Genomic DNA, 21,982 nt, shown 5'->3' with positions numbered 1-21,982 from the left:
GTCTTATTGAAGCACTCTACAAGCCCGTTAGTCTGGGGGTGGTAAGGAGTAGAGAACCGATAGGTCACTCCACACTCCTTCCACATGGCCTTCATGTAGGCCGACATGAAATTTGTGCCCCTGTCTGTCACCACGACCTTGGGGAATCCCACTCTGGTAAATATCCCCATTAGAGCCCGCGCCACCACAGGTGCAGTGACGGTCCTCAGAGGAAAAGCCTCTGGATACCGAGTGGCGTGGTATCCCGCAGAGGTCGGGGGGTCCAACGGCCCAACGATGTCGATACCCACCCGCTCAAAAGGGGTCCAGACCACCGGGAGCGGTTCCAATGGGGCCTTCACTTTGGTCCCCGTCTTGCCACTTGCCTGGCAAGTCTTGCAGGTTTTGCAGTAGGTGTCAGAGGCAACTCTCATCCTGGGCCAATAAAAATGGGGTACTAGCCTCGAATAGGTCTTGTCCTGGCCCAGGTGTCCAGCCAAAGGGATCTCATGCGCCAATTCCAACAAAAAGGCCCGGTAGCACTGGGGGACCACTAAGGCCCTCAAGGATCCATGCACCGGAACCTTAGGCTCTCTGTAAAGGAGGCCATCCTCCCAATACATGTGAAAACTGCCGGTCTCCTGATCAGCCTCTTGGGCTTCGGCCTGTCGCCGCATGCCTTCAAGCGTGGGGCACTCCTTCTGCGCCCGACAGAATTCCTCCCGGGTAGGCCCTCCTTCCACATGCCACTCTGCAAGGGTCGGCAAGTCTTCCACAGGAGCGACATCCACCTCCACGGACTCCGGGGGTACCTCCGCGGGCTCCCCATACATCACACGGGGTGTGTCCTCCACTGCACTCTCCTCTCCACGACCAGCATTGGGTTAGGCCGTTGTCTCAGGCTCCAACCCAGGTTGAGCTTCTTGCCGTCAGCCATGGACCGCGTGACCCCGCAAGTCCACCCTGGTAACCCCAGCATCTCAGTGTGGGCCTTAAACTCCACTTCCTTCCATGTGGTATGTTCCAGGTCTTTACCTAGCAGACAGTCCACAGGCAAGGCAGGGCTTATCGCAACTCTCAACGGGCCTCAAACTCCTCCCCACTCAAAGGGAACTTGAGCCACGGAATAGTAGCTCATACTGCCGTCAGCCAACATGGCCGGATGGAACACATCAGGTACTACCTGCTCAGGGGACACCAGCCGCCTAACTACGGTGGTCATGCTGGCATCTGTGTCCCTCAGAGCATCCACCTCCTCCCCATTGACCTTCACCCTCTGCTGGTACTTAGCAGTATTCGATGGTAAGGGCGTCACTGGGACCATCTCTCTATCCCCAAGTGAAACCAGGGTCAGGCCTGTCCACTCCCCTTCCCTATCTAGGGGCAGCTCCACCTCAAGCGCTACACTAGCCACCCCGGGACTCTTGCCACCAGTGGGGGCTGGGGGTCGTTTGCGACCCTGGGCATCTCCCTTGTAGTGTCCGACCTCTCCGCACTCATAGCACCGGACCACTTGTAGCTGCTGACTCTTGTCAGGGTAAGCGGGTTTTGGGGAACGGGACTGAGGTGGGGTACCTACTCCTCTCCCAAACTGTCTAGTTTGTGGGCCTCGTGAGAACTCCGTCTTTTTATCTCCACACTCTTTCTTCTGGGGGCGCCCTGTCCGCCTTTCGGGCCATCTCCCCCGGGGCCCTTGTGTGACACCCGGGTGCTGACCCAGGTATCCGCCTCCTCCGCAAGCTCACGGGGATCGGTAAGCTTGAGGTCCACCAGATGTTGGCGCAGCTCCGGAAAACGCTTATCCAAGAGGTGCTGTCTCAAAAAAAGATTGTACAGGCCCTCATAATCACGCACCTCGCTGCCACACACCCAACCATCCAGAGCCTTACGAGCATACTCAAAAAAATCCACCCAATTCTGCGTGGACACCTTATGGCTGCCACGGAACTTCTGGCGATACCTTTCAGGGTTGAGGCCAAAGTGTTTAATGAGCGCCTCCTTCATGGGGGAATACCTGAACTGGTCTTCCTTATCCAAATACAGGAGGGAGTCTCTGACGTCGGGAGGTATATTAACGGTACAGGCAACCTCCCCAATGTTTCTCGGGCACCCCATGGGCGGTCAAGGCCACTTCATACGCCTCCAACCACCTAGCAATGTCATCCCCCTTGGTGTAGCTCGCTATCGCCTCCTTAGGTAACCAGAATATGGGCTCCTAATGAGCCCCAGGTACGCTGCCACCATTAGGACTTCCTGGCGCACCCAACTGCAATGCTCTCAGCTCCATTTCCTTAAGCTGAAGCTCGTGCGCCAACTTCCTTTCCTCCATAGCTAATCTTTCTCTCTCCAAAGCAAGCTTCTTGTCTTCCCTTTCTCTCTCCCTCTCATGCTCTAACTTGGCAAGCTCCCACTTCAATCGCCTCTCCTCCCGCCTGTCCTCGTACTCCGGCGACGACACACTCCCCCTGGATACACTACTCCCTGCCCCGGAACGTCTTCCTGGCAACACATTGTCAGTCATATCAATGTTGAGCAGGCCTGGGTCTTCTGGAGTGCCCGCCTCCCCTTGTGTGACCTGTCACTCCTGTTCCCCATCATCGCTCTCCCCTGGGTGGGTCCTTACCCATGCCCTCAAGGCGGTGCGGAGTTCTTCCTTTACGGCTCTCCGCCCAACCGGCACCCCCATCCCTTGGTAAAATTCCTTTAACTGCACTACCGTGTACTCATCAAGGTCAGCCAGCTAGAACTCCATTTTGTCCGGTGGGGACCCAGGTAACTTGAAGGAAAGATACTAGGACGTAGGTAACAGGACTAGGTCAAAAACAGGTTCCTATACACTCTGCAGGCTAGACAGTGGGGGGTCAATTGAGTAAGCTTGTAGGCACGATAGGTGTCCAATCTAATTGCAGCGCACTTTGTCCCACTGGAGGGTGCTGGGTAGCTACAGGTCCTGAATCCCACTGCTCGCCACCAATGTAAGAACTGGGACTGCCAGTTCCCCGGGGGGGGTAGCTTGGCTCGAGCAGGTAGGCAACCAGGGGCTTACATGTAAAGTAGCTACACAACACACTCATCCACTGAGACAATAAGTGTGCGCAATAATGGAGACCACACCAGTACTTTTGATTGAAATCAATAGCTTTTATATAGGATTAAGATCAGGGCATACAATTCATCAACATTTCCTAGAATATTCCACTAAAGCATTTTCATCATGGGAGCAGAGGTAGCAATCCAGCAATTAACATAGCCTGTCACCGTAACCCTTTCATCACATAAATTGGGTACTTCCATTAATTCATGAACCAGCATTTCAGGCAGTAAGAAAGAGCACTATCTCCTATAAGAATACCAGTTCATTACAGGTAAATCAGTACAGTGAGGCTAACAACTCCCTTCCGCAGGGCTAATCCACTGCTGGATAAATCAACATATCATCAGGCATCAACAGTTAATTGAGTACAAGCCTGTCCCCCAGGCATAAACAGTTAATTGGCCCGAGTAACCTAGATGTTTAACAGGGCCTCTCAGTCACTAGAGGCTCATTGGGGCCAACGGGGCCCAGTCACAGTTTTCCCCGGGGGAGGGGTGAACTCGGGGCCTTTTCCGGCCTTCCGCCCTCCTCCCCTGGGGTTACCTTATGTCTTCGGCCCTCCGGGGCCCTTGCGATGCTCTTGGGATTGGGGAGGGGCTCCGGCCCTCCCGGGTCCTCACTCGGCCCAGCGCCACGATGGGAACAGATGCGGGCACCGGCGCCCGTGGAGGGGCAGGCCCAGCATGTGGGGCAGATCGGAGGGGGCTCTCGGGCTCCACGGCCCCCCTACGCGATGAGTCTGGGCTTCCCCGGGTGCCGGGCCTCGCTGTGAGGGGCGCGATTCCTGTGGCCAATAGCTGCGCAGCTCGGGTGGGGGCGCGGCCGATGACGTGGCGGCGCTCCCCGTCACGTGATGTGAGTGAGGATGACTTCAGGCCTAGCGTGGCTTGGTGCGCTCGGTGCGGCGGCCCTCTCCTGTCACACGGGGCCGCCGAGGGGGGGGGTGCGATGACGGCGCTGGCTCTGCTGGGACCACTGGGCACAGCACGAAAGGCGGGCAACGGCGCTGGAAGGCCGGAGGCGCCTCAGGGGTGTTGTGCGTGCGGCGCTGGAGCCGCGATCACAGAGGGGTTTCCTCAGGCGCCTCAGGAGGGCGCGAACAGCTCCAGGCCGTGGCGGTGAGTCAGCCGGCCAACAACTCGGTCCTCCGAGTGCTGCAAGGTCAGTCTCGGTAAGCTCTTCACACGGGGCATAAATGTGGGGCAATCTAGCGCTCTGGCACATTAAAGCGCTCGGGTGAGGCATGACATGGGGGCACACCTGGCCATTTTGACAGGAAAGGCAGTCTATGTCACAGCGCTATCAGGACAGCAGGTCACAGCGCTTCTCATGCAATTCGGTGAGGGGATGCAGGCAGGACAGGAATCAGGGCAATTCAGGCAGTTCAGTCAGGGGGAGGCCGGCAGGACAGCGCAGGCCCAGATGGAGGCAGAGAGTGCGCAGGGGCAGCACAGTCCAGTACCTGGTCGATCCTCCAGTAGTCTCTGTATGAAGGGAAAGTAGTCTTCTCTGCGCTTAGTTGGTTCTGCGCCCTTATGAGATGGTTTCTTGAAGGGGGGGGGGGCTTGAGTTGGAGGCCTGGCAAGTTTCCTCAGTTCATTAAAGATGGTCCCTGGGTTCCCCTACCGCTGGGCCAGATCAGTGGGCTAGCCTAGGATACCTCACTCAACTTAAGAGGCAGCACCTAAGTCCTGTCACTCCCAGTGGCATAAGTCCCTGACTAGGTCCTACCGCCTAAATATCCTGCATGGGTCCCCCAGGTTAGTGATGCCCCAACTGACTAAAAAAGTTCCCTCCCTTAATTATATATGCCCAGGTCAGGTGACCCTCGCTAAGGCTGCAAAAATAGGCTCTACCTTTCTTCTGGAAGGTTCCAGGAGCTTCCCCACTCTACCTATGGGCAGGCGATGGTAGGCTGGCATTGCAACAATGTATGGGGTCCCAGCCAGCTCCTGGCAACTAGGGCGCTACACTAAAAGACCACGCTGCAGTAGCAGGGGCCAGTGGCAGCCATGTTTGGAGTAGAGAGCACCTGCACCCTAACATGGCTTGGCCATGGAAAAGTGCCCGGAGACCTAAGGGCCAACAAAAAGAAGGTGGAAAAATGAGGCAAGGGCGAAAAAAGTAGGGAAAGACCATCTTAGGGGAGGGGCGTGGCTAGCAGCCGATGGAAACGGTCGCAGCCTAGTGAGGCTCCCGACCCTCAACCTGTAATCCTTCTCAATTCCTGACTCAGACCCGGGATCCCCGTGGATATCGGGTCGATCCCGGAGCCAACCCTCAGGTCTGTTCCGGTTGGGTCAGCGCGCCGCAACACCAGGCATAGCGGACGCTGAAGGGCACGGAATACCCAAGACGGCAGGGGATAAGATGGCGGCTCCCTGCATCGCGGCCGCTACGGAATAGCGACAAACCCGCCCCTGATGTCCTGAGGCCACAGCGTGGCGCGCCGTGAAGGGCTGGACTCGTGGGGCACGGCGGCGGCCACCCGGAGCATCGGCGGACCCTGAGGTCAGTGCGAGGTCCGCTCGGGAGCGGAGTGCCGGCGGGGCTCCGCCCACAACCACAAGGGGCTCACTCTAGGCCCCGGCTTTGAGGCCTACGAAGTCCTGCACCGGCGCAATACCCCCGGAAGCGGCCGTGACACAGCGGGCCTGCTTTGCGGAGGCCTTACGGAGGCACCAGGAGTGGAGGTTGCTCAGAGGACGTCCAGCCTCGTTCGGAGGGGTCACTGCATAGCCCATCGGCAGGGCCTGTGGCCTGGTTGGGCGGCGGCCCGGCCCGTACCGAACGTGCAGGGTGAAACTGACCCTGCGAAGGAGGGGCATTGAATCGGCCCTGGACCCGTGGGAGACGGAGGGCCGGGACCGGAGGGTGGACTACACCTGCTGGGGCACTGTGCATCCTACACTCTCCACCCCGCCCCCGGCCTCGGGTTGTGCTCCCTGCGTGGAGGGTGGCTTCGGGTCGTCGGCGCCGCAGAACGCTGAGATGTGCTCCATGGAGTACTGACCGGAAGACGGAATCGGCCGGTGGACCCCAGTGCGGACCCCTGACGTCCGGTCGCCGGGGGCAGCTGAAAGCCCTACCTGATCACTGGCGCCATTTTCGATCTCCGCAACGCGGCCCCCGGAGACTCGGCTCACCGCCTGACGACGGCTAGTAGTGTGACTACCTTGAGGTCGGCGGCAGAATATTGCGGGAGACGTCGTTGACGCCGGACCACCCTGAGGGTCCTGAATTGCCAGGAGGCGCAAGATGGGAAAGCCTAGAGGGCCCAAAGGGGACGGGAGCCCAGCCACGGAACCGTCAGACGACTCCCCGCAACCCCCCACGGAGCTCCAAATGATGCAGGACCGGATCCTAGACGCCATTGCTGCTACGAAGGAGGCCCTACATCACGATATTGGTCAGGTAGCGACGGGGCTGGGGCACCTGCGCGCAGATCACGCGAAGCTGCAGGACAGAGTCAAGGCCGCAGAAGTTACCTTACAGGATGTCGTACCAGCCCACAAATCGATGGAGGGGCGACTCACGGAGGCGCTGGAGCGGATACAGACCCTGGAAAAGAGAGCAGAGGACGCTGAAAACCGCAGTCGGCGGAACAACGTACGCCTGGTTGGCCTGCCGGAAAAAAAAGAAGGTACGGACATGGTGGGCTACCTGACTGACTGGTTCAAAACTGTGGTTGCCCCGGAGGGCTTATCTCCCTTCTTCACACTAGAACGGGCGCACCGCGTACCTTCCCGACCCCCGCGCCTGGGTCTCCCGCCGCGCCCAGTGGTCATCAAATTGCTCCACTATAAGGACAGAGACTGGCTCCTTCAGCGGGCCAGGGAAGCGGGCCCATTCCAGGTGGACAATAGTAACGTCACACTATTCCCGGACTATACGTTCGAAACCCAGAAACAGCGAGCCTCCTTTCTCTCCATCAAAAAGGAGCTACGCACCGAGGGACTGCAATACTCTCTGCTGTTCCCGGCCAAACTGAGAGTGATAGTGGACGACAAGGCGTTGTTCTTTGAAACCTCGGCGGACGCCTGGGCCTGGTGGGACATCTACAAGGCGGGCACGGATGGGGCTCGATTTAGGGCCGAGGAGGAGCGACAGAACCATGCGACCAGACGATCGAGAAGACTCCGGGGACGCAACCGGGGAGCTAAGAAGCCTTCAACGTCGCAAACTGAAGAAGAACGGAGAGCAGCATTGCAGGCGGTTAAAGAGGTGTCAGGAACGGCGCCGGTCCAATCGGCAAGAGAATCAGCCTCGGAGGCCCTGGCCACGGGATCGGACACTGACTTCTCGGGGCTGGACGGGGCTGGGGGCCCGAAGGTCACCCCCCAGACTTCGGGGGAAATCGTTGGACCCTAACAGCTGTCCGCGGCTTCTGAGTGAAGAGACCCTGAAGGCAGCGCCCCCCATGGACATTGGGACAGACTAATGTGAGACTTTTCTTTTATGAGTCGCAATGAGTATTGTGGGGCAGAGGGTCATGGGACCGCAGCTTAAAAGGTCCAGTAGCCAGCTCACGCGCCACAGGGCCCATAAGGCCCCCGTGGTGATTACTACGGACTACAAGTTTACGTGAGCACGTTTGCTCGCTAGTTTGGATGGGTGCCTCTACTTCGCAGTTGAGTCCTGTTCTGGGGGAGGGGGGACCTGGAGTAGTTGGGGTGACTCGAGGTGCAGTTGGGGATGGGAAGTTGGGCGGGGGGTGGGGATGGGAGGTGGTGGGAAGGTGCCTGGTGTCCGGAAGCGTACGTTTATTGATTTAATCTGCACTGACTGGGGTGATGGCTGACATGGGCTCGTTGAAGTGTGTGTCCTGGAATGTGCGGGGACTGAATTCCATGACAAAAAGACACAAGGTACACGCCTACCTGGTCCGCAGAGGGATACACATAGCCTTCCTACAAGAGACCCACTTAACTAAAAAGGAGGGCATCGCACTGCAGAGGAGATGGAGGGGTCACCTATTCCACACCACGTACTCGGCATTTGCCAGGGGAACACTTCTTTGGATCCGGGCGGGGGTTCCCTTTCAAGCTACTAGGCACACTATAGACCCAGAAGGGAGGTATGTGGCAGTTGAGGGTCTGCTCCGGGGTCGCCAGTTGACACTTTGCAGCGTCTATGCACCAAACGTAGAGCAGGCATCATACTTCAATAGACTGACCAAACAGTTAGCCTCTTATTTAACGGGATCAGTGCTACTGGGGGGAGATCTCAACTCCGTGGCGGATGCCACCCTTGATAGGTCACACCCACCTCTACATGCATCCCCAGTTCACAGACTGGCAAAACACAGATCAAAATGGCAGGGGTTGTGGGACCTGATGGATGCATGGCGCGCCCAACACCCAACTGACAGGGATTATTCCTTTTATTCGGGTTTGCACGACCTCCATGTTCGCATTGACGCGTTTCTATGCTCCCAGTCGGTGCTGCCAATGGTTACCCGAACCGAATACCTAGCACGCACGATTTCGGACCACAACCCCCTACTCCTTACATTTGCCTGGATGAACGAAGTCTCGCCAATTCCAACGTGGCGGCTTCATCCGGACACTTTGGACGATCCGCCGTTCAGCGGAGCGTTGGAAGGTAGAATCTCCCAATACTTTGCCGAGAATAAGAGGACTGCCTCTTCCAGGGCAGTGGAATGGGACGCGCTCAAGGTGGTAGTAAGGGGGCACTGTATAGGGAAGTTCGCGGGCGTACGGCGAACACTAGTCGAAGATGTGTACAAGGCCGAGCAAGCCTTGCGTGCGGCAGAGAAACAGCGGCCCAACCACCCCGACATGCAGGATAGAGTATGTTCAGCGCGGGAGGCAATGGCGGTGGAGGTGGAGCGCCTTCGCTGTTTTGACCACAAAACATACTTAACCAAAGCACTCGCCGAGGGAGATAAGACGGGGACGCTCCTAGCCTGGTTAGCAAACCCCAATAGGGGTGCTGCCCCAATATTATCTCTGACTGATGCGACCGGCACTGAGTGTAACACCCAGCCAGACATTTTACAATGCTTTAAAGCATACTACGAGCGACTGTATAGGAGAGGTCCAGTAGACCGAACCGAGGTGTTAGAGAACTTGTTGTCTGAAATACAATTACCGTGCCTGGAACCAGACCAAGCGGAAGCCCTCGGAGGCCCAATTGACCTTGCGGAAAGTAGGGGAGCCATAAAGAAAATGGCACGCAGGAAAACTCCAGGAGTGGACGGTCTGCCCATCGAGTTCTACGGTAAATACATTGATATCCTAGCCCCACGACTCCAAATCATCTATAATGAGGCGAAAGAGAGGGGGGAACTGCCCTGCTCGATGCGCGAGGCGCTCATGATCCCCTTGCTCAAGCCACATAGAACCAGCTCTGACCCGGCATCGTATAGACCACTGTCGATGCTCACGACGGATTATAAAATCTTGAGCACCATACTAGCCACCAGGCTGATGGCCCATATGCAAGACTTGATCCACAAGGATCAATCGGGCTTTATCCCCACTAGAAATACGTCTCATAACATTCGTAGGTTGCTGAGGCTAGTTGCGAACCCTCCACCGGCCGCCAGAGCTCCGGTGGTGATGGCGATCGACATAGAAAAAGCCTTCGACAGCCTGGAATGGAGCTACTTGTACAGGGTGCTGCGAAGTTTTGGCATTGGTGATGAGTATGTGCGGTGGACGGAAGTGCTATATGCATCGGCGGGCGCTAGGGTGCGAGTAGGAGCGTTGATATCGGATAGATATGCAGTGCATAGGGGCACTAGACAGGGGTGTGCACTCTCTCCCTTGCTGTTCGCCCTCGCAATAGAACCCCTGGCGGCACTGGCCAGGAACGGTGACTCCTACCAAGGACTGGAGGTAGACGGAACTCGTCATCACATATCATTATATGCGGACGACCTCCTACTGTTCCTGGAGAATGCCGAAGAGGCAGTGGAATGGGCGGAAGACCTACTAGCACGTTTCGGAGATGTATCGGGCCTGAGGGTGAACTGGGCGAAGACCTGCCTCTTTCCTCTCCGGAGGGCGGAGAGATGCCCCATGACCCGTCCCGAGCCCCGCTGGGAGCCAGCCTGTTTGCCCTACCTAGGGGTGTACATTTACCACGAACCCGCAGACCTGTTAGAAGGCAATATAAACCGTTGTATCCGAACGCTGGAGGGTAACATGCTTTTCTGGGCCACCCTCCCTTTATCTATGACAGGCCGTGTCTCGCTGCTTAAAATGATCGCCCTGCCGCGGTTGTTGTACTTCTTTCGAACCTTGCCTGTGTGGATACCGAGTGCCGTATTTCGACGACTAAAATCCCAAGTGGTGTCCTTTCTGTGGGGAACTGGTAGGCGGAGAATAGCCTTGGCAACCCTGACCCGCCCGAAGGACGAGGGCGGACTCGCGGTCCCTGATTTCGAGTATTATTATTTGGCCGCCCAGCTGCAATTCCTCACGCAGGAAGTGGCTAGGGTATACCGAGGCCCGGAGCAGGAGAGGGACACTAGCACCCCTCGCCATGTGCTGGCGTACATCGCCCTGCAACAGAGGCTAGCACTCAGAGACTTGTCTCGAGAGGAACGGACATTGAGGCTCTGCTGGAACCGCGTGCAAAAGCGCGCTGGCCCCGGACACCCGTACGCACCCGAAATACCACTGGGCATGCTCACGGCGCTGCCGCATGGCGGCGACTGGTCGAGTCTCCGGGGCTGGGAGGAGGCTGGCCTACAGGTGGTGGGAGACCTCTTCACCGATGGGGTGCTCACGCCATACCACTCCCTGCAGGAACAAAACGACCTTCCGAGAGGGGACTATCTACTGCACGCAGCTGTGGTACGAGGGATCCAAGCGCACTGGGGCGAGGGACTGTGTGAACCCGCGACATCGCCACCATGTCAATATGTGATGATGGCCGCAGGAACAGTCAAGGCGGTCACGTGCCTGCACTCCAGAATACTCGAGAGCACCTTGCGACCCCTTACGCGCTTAAAGACCCAATGGGAGACTGACCTGCAGAGGGAGATCCCGGATACGACGTGGGCCCAGCTGGTTCAGAGGCCCAGCAAGAGTACCAGGAATGCCCGGTTCCAATTGATACAGCTCTATATCCTTCATAGGGCTTACCTCACCCCGCACAAAATAGCGAGATACTTTGGAGCAGAGGACGCAGCGTGTCCTAGATGCGCACGGTTGGAAGCAGACTTGCTGCACATGCTAAGGGACTGCCTGCACCTGCAGGACTTCTGGAGGGAAGTGGGCGATACCATGAACGCGGTCACAGACAGGGAACTACACTACGATAGCGCAACCACACTCCTACACTGGTTTCCACACACACGTAAGAACAAATTGACAAGCAAATTTATAGACATGGGCCTACTCCTTGCGAAGAGGGAACTCACTAGGGGATGGAAAGCGAAGGTGGCACCGACACATGGGAAATGGCTCACTGAATTCCTGAAATGGGCGGCAGCAGAGAGCACGATCAGGTATCAATTGGCTCGACGGGGGCCTGACGAGAAGGCCCAGGAAGCGGCACTAGCGTGGGAAACTCTAGTCCAGGCACTTAGGGATAGGACAATAGAGAGCGAGGATGAGGAAGAAGCAGAGGACCCTGGGGAACCTAGGGTGGCGGTGTCTACCACAGCTCCCCCCATGGACACACACACTCCTTAGACATCACAAAACTCCGCAGGTCACCAACACACCCCAGCGTGCGGCAACCCAGACACTAGACACCACGGAACACTGGGGGTGGGGGGAGGGCACAGGAAGGGGGGGAGGGGGTCGCAGTATGTCATTGACACTGAGCTATCAGTTGGAACAGACCGGATGCTGGACAAGGGGGGGGGGTTGGTGGGGGGGGGAGAAAAGTTAAAAGCAGATAGCGGTTGATCATTGGACACGCCATCGAATAGTGGTAGAGGGGGAACATTAGGTGAGACAACCATCACCCAACCCCAGGTCTACGAGCAATGACGATGTCGAAACTTTGTAGTAGAGATTCTGAGAACTTGGGATCCCGCATATACTTACAAACGGAATGACTGTAATACCTGTATTGAAATCTGCAATAAAAATTGTTTTACAAAAAAAAAAGAAAGACCATCTTAGGGCTGGCTGGTCTAACAGTGTGTCTGTGAGCAGTCCAGCCACCACATTCTGCACAGTTTACAATGTTTTAACAACATAGCGGAGGGAGCCAATGTATAAGCATGCCTAAATAATCAAGTATAAAGTGCAAGACAGGTCAATCGTGAAATCTTAGTGTCAATATAAACACACCATTTGGCGTTTCTATTTTAAATGCGTGCAGAATGCCACTTGATGTTTGGGCGCTGGTAATAAACTAAACTCAACACCAGCGGACGGCAGAACTTCAGGCTCTAAGCAGAGCACGGATTGGAAAAGGACGCCAACTCCACCGGTGGAGCTGAGTTCCCCGCCAACCACGACGTGTTAAGCCTTTTTTACCTTAATTGTGAATTTCATGTGACTGGACACATTTCTTCTTCCTTTTCTTCCTTCAGAGGATGAGATCAGTAGTCCCTTTTTTTTTAGTATAGAGTACATGGGGGCAGATTTACAAGCCCCTTGCACCACTTTTGCGTCACCTTTCCCATGTTAAAAGGGATGCAAAAGTCGTGCAAGGGCCTTGTAAATCTGCAAAAAACACAGTTGATGGACAGAATGTAGAACAATGTCATACATTCACCCCAGTACAAGGATCTGGGCCTAAATCCATCGTTTTTTGCACTCCACACCACCCTGGGTTAGACACTGGCTATATGAAAATCAGCTCTGACCCTGTGCCCCATGGGAACAGTCCAGTCCGAACTACCAAGCCATGTCTTTCCCAGACCGGAATCAAGCATCCAAGGACCGGTTTCTGGCTATCAGCCTTCATTCAGCCTGGATAGCTTGACTCCAGTGGTGTGGAGAGCCTGGGACTCACGTCTGAGTATACCCAGCACACTCAGGGTGAAAATTGCAAAAAACACAGTTGATGGACAGAATGTAGAACAATGTCATACATTCACCCCAGTACAAGGATCTGGGCCTAAATCCATCGTTTTTTGCACTCCACACCACCCTGGGTTAGACACTGGCTATATGCAAATCAGCTCTGACCCTGTGCCCCATGGGAACAGTCCAGTCCGAACTACCAAGCTATGTCTTTCCCAGACCGGAATCAAGCATCCAAGGACCGGTTTCTGGCTATCAGCCTTCATTCAGCCTGGATAGCTTGACTCCAGTGGTGTGGAGAGCCTGGGACTCACGTCTGAGTATACCCAGCACACTCGGGTGAAAATTGCAAAAAACACAGTTGATGGACAGAATGTAGAACAATGTCATCCATTCACCCCAGTACAAGGATCTGGGCCTAAATCCATCGTTTTTTGCACTCCACACCACCCTGGGTTAGACACTGGCTATATGCAAATCAGCTCTAACCCTGTGCCCCATGGGAACAGTCCAGTCCGAACTACCAAGCCATGTCTTTCCCAGACCGGAATCAAGCATCCAAGGACCGGTTTCTGGCTATCAGCCTTCATTCAGCCTGGATAGCTTGACTCCAGTGGTGTGGAGAGCCTGGGACTCACGTCTGAGTATACCCAGCACACTCGGGGTGAAAATTGCAAAAAACACAGTTGATGGACAGAATGTAGAACAATGTCATACATTCACCCCAGTACAAGGATCTGGGCCTAAATCCATCGTTTTTTGCACTCCACACCACCCTGGGTTAGACACTGGCTATATGCAAATCTGCTCCATCGTGTCTCAGGTTAGGGTATTACTTTTTGGCCTCAATCCTTGTAGTGGCTCTATCACTGCCATCCACCTTCCCGTTTCATAAGGCCTTCTCCCTTTATGACGGTCAAGCGAATGTTAGTTGGGTTTGGCTCCGTGAAATCATTGGTTGGTTAGGGCCTCTCGTGTGTTGGCCTTTGTTTCAACTGTAAACGAATGGACCTTGCTGATGGTTTCCCCCTCCCCCCCCTTTTATGGCAGGAGTTTGTACAGCTGCTGTTTTCTTTTATTCTTTTTAGATAAAAACCTGCCGGTAGCTTTGTCAGGCGGTAACGTTCGCTCATATGCATTGTCATGGTTGTTCTGTAATGTGTGACAGTCCTCACATTCTCTCACTACTCTTGCATGGTATTATGATTGCTGGTTATCCAGTTTTTAAAATAATATCTATATATATAGTTTTCACTTTGTGCTGTTGCTTTCTTGGTATAATACCACAATTGTTGGTAGTTATAACTACCTTTCAATGGATACCTCTATTATTTAAGGGTTTCTTGTTCCTACACTGGTTGGTCTCCCAGCCTGTCAAGGGAGAGTGAGGGTTTGTCTGAGGGCAATCATACTTGTGGTATGCTGGCGGTCTGGTGCGTAGAAGGATATTTTTCAATATTTGTGCGTACATTGATCATGTATATACAGGTATATGGTATAAGTATGTCCACAGGAGTGTATTTCTGCTTTTGTTGCTCTACTTCTTTTTGTGACTCTAGATCAACATTGAACTGGTTGTTGCTATATACATTTTCACTCCCTTATTCTAGTGGCTTCTGCGTTACGTCGTACTGGAGGGTGGTTTTCTCTCTGCGGGGGTTTTCTATGTCTGAGAGTGGTCTCTGCCATCTATCATAGTTGCTATTTTTTGCAATGCTTTTGTTTGACATTGTCGAGGTATCTTTCACTTACACTCTTTCTCTCTCTTTTGTTGTGGGTGTGCTCTGAGAATCCTCTCTCACTCTGATCTCAGGAAGGGGTTAGATTCCATAAAAAAGTGCTATCAATTTAATTCAAGGGTATGGGTTGTTGTCCATGGCCGCTGAGTTTTGTCCACTTGTGAAGGATTAGAAATAGATCATGTTCCCAGATCTATGGCATAGAGCTAATGCTCTAATTTGGTTGCAAGGATTGATGTCTTTGGCCTCCTAGCCTTGTACAGTCAAGGGTTGATTACCTTTTGACAAGGATACATAGTATTATTTTTATGAAGTGTTTTCTCAGTTTCCTCATCTCTCTGTTGTAGTATATTTTTTTCACATGTTTCTCATGAGAACTTCTCAAAATTCTTCTGGTGGAGCATCTTCTTTGCTTTGCTGTGGTTCTTTCGACAGCTTAGTTGCTATGACTGGTCCGTCTTATTTAGGGGTCATGGATTGGCAGTCCAATTCGTAGACCCGCATCCAAGGGTGGTGTTGCTTGGATATTTAATTCGAAGATAAGGAATCTGCGGCTAGATGTCTCTATTAGATGAATACGTTATTTTCCTTCGGTAATGCCATATCTGGTAGAGACAGGATCTAGAGGCAGATTCCTTAAATACCCACCCTTCCTCCCTGCTCTGCGATTTGTTAGTTCAGTTACTTACAAGATCCTTTTCTTGGCATTCTAGTGCCTCTTTTTAGGACTTTGCATTTGCTTAACAAAAACGTTATTTCTTTTTGGCACCCTCTTTCCATTTGCAGTTTCTAAAAGTGGCTCTGCTTCGTGAGCGTGAAAGGTAGTCACAGAAGAAACTGACATCAGCGCGTCGGGTGGGCTTATGTGGACTCCGTCAACATCACAGCCAGAGGACAACGTCACTACGGAGACACTCGACACCAACTACCGGCACGCAGAGGTACAGCTGTCCAAAAATGTTCGGATCCCGTCAGGCACCTTTGGAGATATGTAAGATAAGGACTCTGCGGCTAGATCCTGTCTCTACCAGATAAGAGGTTACCAAAGGTAAGTATCTTGTTCTACAAAAATTCCTTCACCTTCTGGTTCATCCCTAGCCAGTAGAAGTGGCTTACTAGCTTACTCCAAGTGTTGGTCTGGCCAAGGTGTCCAGCTAGGAAGATGTCATGGGCCAAAGTGAGAAGGAATTCCCTAAACGCCTGAGGCACTACCACTCTCCCAATGGCCCCAGGTTCAGAGTCTCTGGCCTCAGTGCAAAGGATTCCATCCTCCAAATAGGTCCTGTGGGAATCACTGACATCACGTCCTTCCTGTGCAGCATCTTGCAGTTGCATGCTCTTAAGAGTGGGACAGGTTCTCTGCCTCTGGCACAGATCTTCCCTAGAGGGTCCCCTGGGCTCTAAAGCTCAGCCTGGTAAGGCTCCAGCCCCTGGGGCTCAGTTCCCTTTGGGTCTGACCCTTCTTCTCCCTGAGGACAGGGTTCTGGTGTCGGATTGGAAACTGGTCTTCCTGCCTTTTTCTCTTGGAGGGCTGGGCCATTCTTCTAGGCATTGACACCTCATTTTCACCCTCGGCTCTGCTCTGTGCTCTGGTTTTCACACACACCCAGTGTGGGATTCCAAGCATTTCTGCATGGATTCTCAGTTTTGCCTCAGCCCAGGCTGAAGACTCCAAATCATTACCAAACAAACAGTCAAAAGGGATTGATGAAGACACTGCTACCTATTTTGTGCCATCAACCCATCCACAGTCAAAGGACACCATCACCATGGGATGGGTTTTGTCACATTGTCAGCATTGGTGATAGCATAGGTCCTTCAAGACACATTCTGTTCAGAGGACACCAGTTGCTCAGTCACCATGGTGATACTGGCCGTAGTGACTCTTAATGCCTCTACCCTAACCCCATTAATAACAGGATGCTGTCTGTATTTCTGCACATTAGTAGGCCAGACAGCAAAGGCTGCTATATCCACATCCCCCTCTAGAGTCACCTCAGTGGGACCCTTGACATGGAGAGGGGTCTCCTGAGATTCCATCTATAGAATAGCAACTGCATTTACTGCAGGTGGACTAGAGCAATTTTTCTTCTTTTTACAGTTAGAGTCTCTAGTTTAGTGCTCTGTAGTCCTACATTCCTGGTTCCAACCCTTCTTGGGATCTGAGTTCTTTCCCTGGTACCCACCCCTTGGTTTTGAAGAGTCTCTGGGCCCACCCTACTGAACAGGTTTTGGGGTGCCTGAGGAAGACTTTATTTTTAGTGTTACCCTCTTTTTGTTGGGGGGCATTTTGGCCTCTTTCTTTTGGTGTTCCCCACCAGTGGTAGTCTTGGTTATCCTTGTCTTATCCCAGTGGTCTGCCTTCTTCCTCAATTTCTGAGGACATAGTAGTGCTAGGTCTGCCAGGAATCGATGTAACTTCTCTTGGGAATAATTACTTAAAAGATGTTCTTTCATTATTAAATTGTAAAGCCCTTCAAAGTTGTGCACATTGTTACCAGGTAGCCAACCTCCTAGTCATTTCACTGAGAAGTCTACATAATTTACCTCGGTCTGGCTCTATTTTTTTTTGCCTCCCTGAACCTGATTCTATACTCTTCAGAGGTGAATCCAACGGCCTCGATCAGGTTACCCTTTATGAGATCTTAGGTTTCAATCTCTTTCTCATTTAATGTCAGAAGTCTATCCCTGCACTTTCCTGAGAACATTTCCCACAAGATAGCACTCCACAGCTTGCTTCCTGTTGACCTGTCTGCTAATGCAGGCTCGCTCAAATGCAATGAGCCACTTGGTGGGGACTTTAGGATCAAAAGAATCTACTTTCATCCCTTTTTATTATTGTGCTGCCACCATAGATGGGGTCTACGCCCAACTCTTTTCTCTCTTTCTCTATAGCTAGTGGCTGTGATTCTATAGCTGCCCTCCAGGCTAGTCTTTCCAGAGCAAGCTCTTCATCTGGAAGTGCTTCTCTGTATTGGGGTGTTGTAACATCACTCCCATTTCCTGTACTATGATCTGCTGTAAGATCAGAGTCATCCTCTGGATGTTCTTTGTCATCCTCTGCCATAAGATCCTAGCGTTGAGATTTGGTAGGGACTGACCCAGTCTTAAGGCTATAGGTTTTACACATGCCTCTAAACTGTCTCACGCTTAAGGCCAGGTAAGGTGAGTTAGAGTTCCTCCATCTGTACTGGCTGCTCTGATATAAGGCTTTGCCATAGTCCAGACATGCCAGAACCAATACCTGGACAATTATTCTCCTGGCTAAAAAAGGGAGGAACTTGATACCTTCCTTAATAATCTCAGGATGCTGTAGCAGCCTGCAGAAATTGTTTTAACCTGGCGTTCCATCATAAGCTTGGGATCTAGCCATCCAGGCTCTTTATTGGGCCTGTAGAAGTCTACAGCTTGCTTAGACAGTCTGGAATGGACGTCAGGACACTGCCCAAGAAATTATTGCCCAACTCCATAACTTCGGTCTTGTCCTTGTGGAGTTTTAATTCATAGTTGGCCATCCAGCTGGCTACTGCCTGAAGGCACAAAGTCAGGGATAAATGATTGAAAGTCTGGTCAGGTGAAATTGATATGACCAGCTGGGTGTCATTGGCCATGGACACCTGCATCGTCCCCAGCTATGCAAACTTGTTCGCGGGCTGGTGGGAGAAGCAGGTGGCATAGGCTGATGCCAACAGTAAATTGGTAGCATGCATTGTAGGTTGGTACCGTTACATAGACATAGAACTAGAATGGAGAAAAAACTTTGATCCCACCAAAATCTCAAATACAAAAAAACTCTTAAAACGGCTCAGTCCAATTACTTTGAAGAAAAAATTAGGCTATCTGCCAATTCCTCTAGGGAGACCTTTCAAATTGCTAAACAACTTTTAAAAGTCCCCGACCCCCTTCCCATGTGGAACCCTCGGTTAGTCGGTGCAATGAATTAGCCGAGTTTTTCGATTCTACAGTTTAAAAAATTCTTAGCTCCCTTCCCCCACCACCACCGGACCATCCACCCCCTAACTTACCTAGATCCACATCTCAAACTCTGGAGCCCCGGCTGAATCAGTTCCCCCCTACCACAGTAGAGACGCTATCCCCAATAGTACAATCAATAAAAAGCGGATCCCCATTGGACCCCGCACCCTTTAACATCCTAAAATCAGTCACCCCAACCATTTTGCCTTTCATGGTGAATCTTATTAACATCTCGCTGTCCCATGGTACCGTTCCACCTAGTTGGAAAAAAGCAACTGTTAAGGCACTGATTAAAAAACCACACCTAGATCCTCTGGACCTAGCAACTTTCGACCAATCTCTCTCTTACCAGGCACCACTAAGATCGCAGAAAAATATGTAAATCGCCAACTCTCCGACTATCTGGAAATCAATGGCCTTCTCAAACCATCACAAACTGGCTTTAGACAAGGCCAGAGTACGGAGACTGCGATGTTGGCGGTGGTCGAAGAGGCAAGAAAGATCATTGATTCAGGAGGATCAGTGGCAGTGATCCTCCTGGACCTCAGTGCGGCCTTCAACACCGTCAACCGCTTGACACTGGTCCACAGACTCAAGTAGTTGAATATCTCAGGGTCTGCCCTATCCTGGCTAGAATCCTTCTTGAGGGACCGTTCCTTTCAGGTTACGGATGGGAATTTCATCTCCAAGTCAACACCTATACACTGCGGGGGTCCCTCAGGGCTCATCCCTGAGCCCAACCCTTTTTAATGTATATATGTCCCCCCTCGAGAAGATTGTCGCCCCATTTGGGATTAAGCTTTTAACCTACGTGGACGAAACCCAGCTGGTGGTATCCCTGAATCAGCATGACCATTCTCTCTCTGACCTTTACACCTGTCTCAGTGACATAACAACATGGATGGATAAGTCACATCTTAGGCTCAACAGTGAAAAGACTGAGATCATGGTCCTGGGTAATCAGTCACACTTCCGCCCTGAGTCCTTGTGGCCTCCCTGTATGGGTATGCCTCCTATCCCCAAGCATGAGATCAAGAGCTTGGGGATTTGGTTGGACGAAGGTCTTAACTTTTTCACCAAAGCAAGGAAAACAGCTGGAACTTGCTATGGTCTTCTACGGACCTCTAGAAAAATCCTCCCTTTGCTCCCTGCAAAATCCCAAAAATTACTGATTCAAGGCCTAGTGATGGCCCGATTGGACTACGATAATGCGCTGTATCTAGGGGCCCCAAACAAGGTGCTGGCTAGACTTCAGACGGTGCAAAACACAGCTGCCCGTCTTCTCACAGGGACACATAGCCGTTGTTTGGCTAAACCTGCCCTAAAATCACTGCATTGGCTGCCTATCCAAGAGAGGGTGCATTTTAAAGCCCTCTGCACCACCCATAAAATTCTACACAGAAAAGCCCCACCCATCCTGAAAGACCCCTCACAAAACCACCAGAACCCTTCGATCCTCATTCTCAAACTTGGCAGCAGTGCCCAGAGTTAGGAAAGCCCGCTCTGGAGGCCGTCTGTTTTCGTACAACGCCTCCAAGCTGTGGAATGCTCTCCCCCCAGACATCTGAGCCCAGCCTAACCTTCTTCCTTTCCGCAAGGCACTTAAGACTTGATTGTTCCCTTAAAACCCATTTTTCTTCTCATTCTTTTCTGATCTATCATTAGCGCTGGGACGCTCATGGGCAGCCATGCGCTTTACAAGTCTGTAAAATAAATAAAATAAATAAATAGACAACCTAATCATTTCATGGAAGGGTCCCCAAGACGATATTGAACAATATATCCAAGCTCTGAATGATAACACAGCCAATTTACATTTCAGTGGAAACATCAGTGCAACAGAAGTAAATTATTTGGCTTACTGTTGGCTCTGTTTTTGCCTGGTTCTCCTCCCCGATGCTGCTGCCCCTGTGGCCCCTCCCCCTGTACACACCCTTTTCCCGCCTCCCAGCTGATCGTACCTCCCCCCTCCCTTACTTAATATCGGCCGCTTCAGGGGAGCGCGAACAAGACCACTGACCACTGGCCTAAAGCCTGCTCTTTCCCTAGCAGCTCCGCTGTGCTTTGCCTCACCGCTGACCTCTGTTACTCCTCCCCTGCCTGGGATTCGAGACCGCTGTTTCTCACCTAGCCGTGCCGCAGCAGCCAGCCAGTCCGGTCCTGCTGAGTCTGTGCCCCTCACTGCGTCCTGCGCAATCATTTGCCCGCAGTCCAGGTAATTGTGCAACTTGCTGTGTGCCACTTGCTATTTTTTCGCTGCTGTCTCTCTTTTTAATTTTAGGTCTCGCCTAGCGTTGCAGCGCATATGCGTTGCCATCGCTTTGCGAGGCATGCAGTATACACTATTGTGTGGAATCTTTGCCCACTCTCCGGCCCATCTTTTTCATTGGCTGAGGTCCTAAATGCTGCCTTCGATTGATTTTGGGCATTGTTAGTCCCTCCTCCTGACAACCATGTTGTCATTTGTATCCTTCCGCAGCTATCGGCCCCTTTACTCCTGCATTATTTTCTTCCCTGTCTTCCACCCTCCCGCAGTCCGTAAATTCTCAGACCCCCCACCCCCTTGCTCCCTGCTTCACTGGTACTCTAGGGAGAGAGGGGCCCAGGAGCAGTGGCAGAAAAAAACATGCGACTGCCACTCCAAGTGCAACGATGAAAGCAAAACCGGGCGGGCCTCCTGAATGCACCTGGAGCCTGTGGCCAAGAAAATTAATCGGGGCAGCTCGCATCAGGAGACTGACTGGCTTTCGGAAATACACAGAGGTGCCAGAGCGGTAGATGCCTCTTTCAAGTTCATGCGAAGTTGCACCTTTGCCAATGCTTGTGTTTTTTCTGTGCACCATGCGCGCTTTCACTTTGATTGTTGTTTCACAATGGCGGCCGCCGCACACAACACTCGCAGGACCCTGCCCCTGGGCAATGGCAGCCGCATGCAGTACAGTGTCTACCTCTTGCCCATCCACCATTCCATGCTCTTCTCAGCTTGCAAGCATAGAGTTCTCCTTTTCGGAGGCATGTACAGAGGTGACACAGTTTCACAAACACGTTTATTGCGGTGTTCAACGGCAGGATTTCCATTCTAGAGGGAACCGATTTATTTTTAATGCTTTTGTAAATAAATGTAAATTTTTACACAAGTCTTTAACGGCACAGCTGAGCTGTGTGAGCTACTGACGGATTGTCACTGTCAACACAAGATACTCGCTACTAGAAAATGAAATATTGATCAGCGTGTA

At 52.5% G+C, this 21,982-nt stretch overlaps 1 protein-coding gene across 1 annotated transcript in view; it reads right to left on the bottom strand.

Moving 5' to 3' along the window:
- LOC147699077 (sodium/potassium-transporting ATPase subunit alpha-1-like) overlaps positions 1-21,982 on the bottom strand; it is a 3,282,495-nt gene that overhangs the window by 181,794 nt on the left and 3,078,719 nt on the right. The gene's annotated exons all lie outside the window — the stretch shown is intronic.

This window comes from Lissotriton vulgaris, chromosome 8 (assembly GCF_964263255.1).
Source record: "Lissotriton vulgaris chromosome 8, aLisVul1.2, whole genome shotgun sequence".
Classification (NCBI taxonomy): Eukaryota; Metazoa; Chordata; class Amphibia; order Caudata; family Salamandridae; genus Lissotriton; species Lissotriton vulgaris.
The sequence above is the reverse complement of the archived record's forward strand: the minus strand, read 5'-3'. Positions and strand labels throughout refer to the sequence as shown.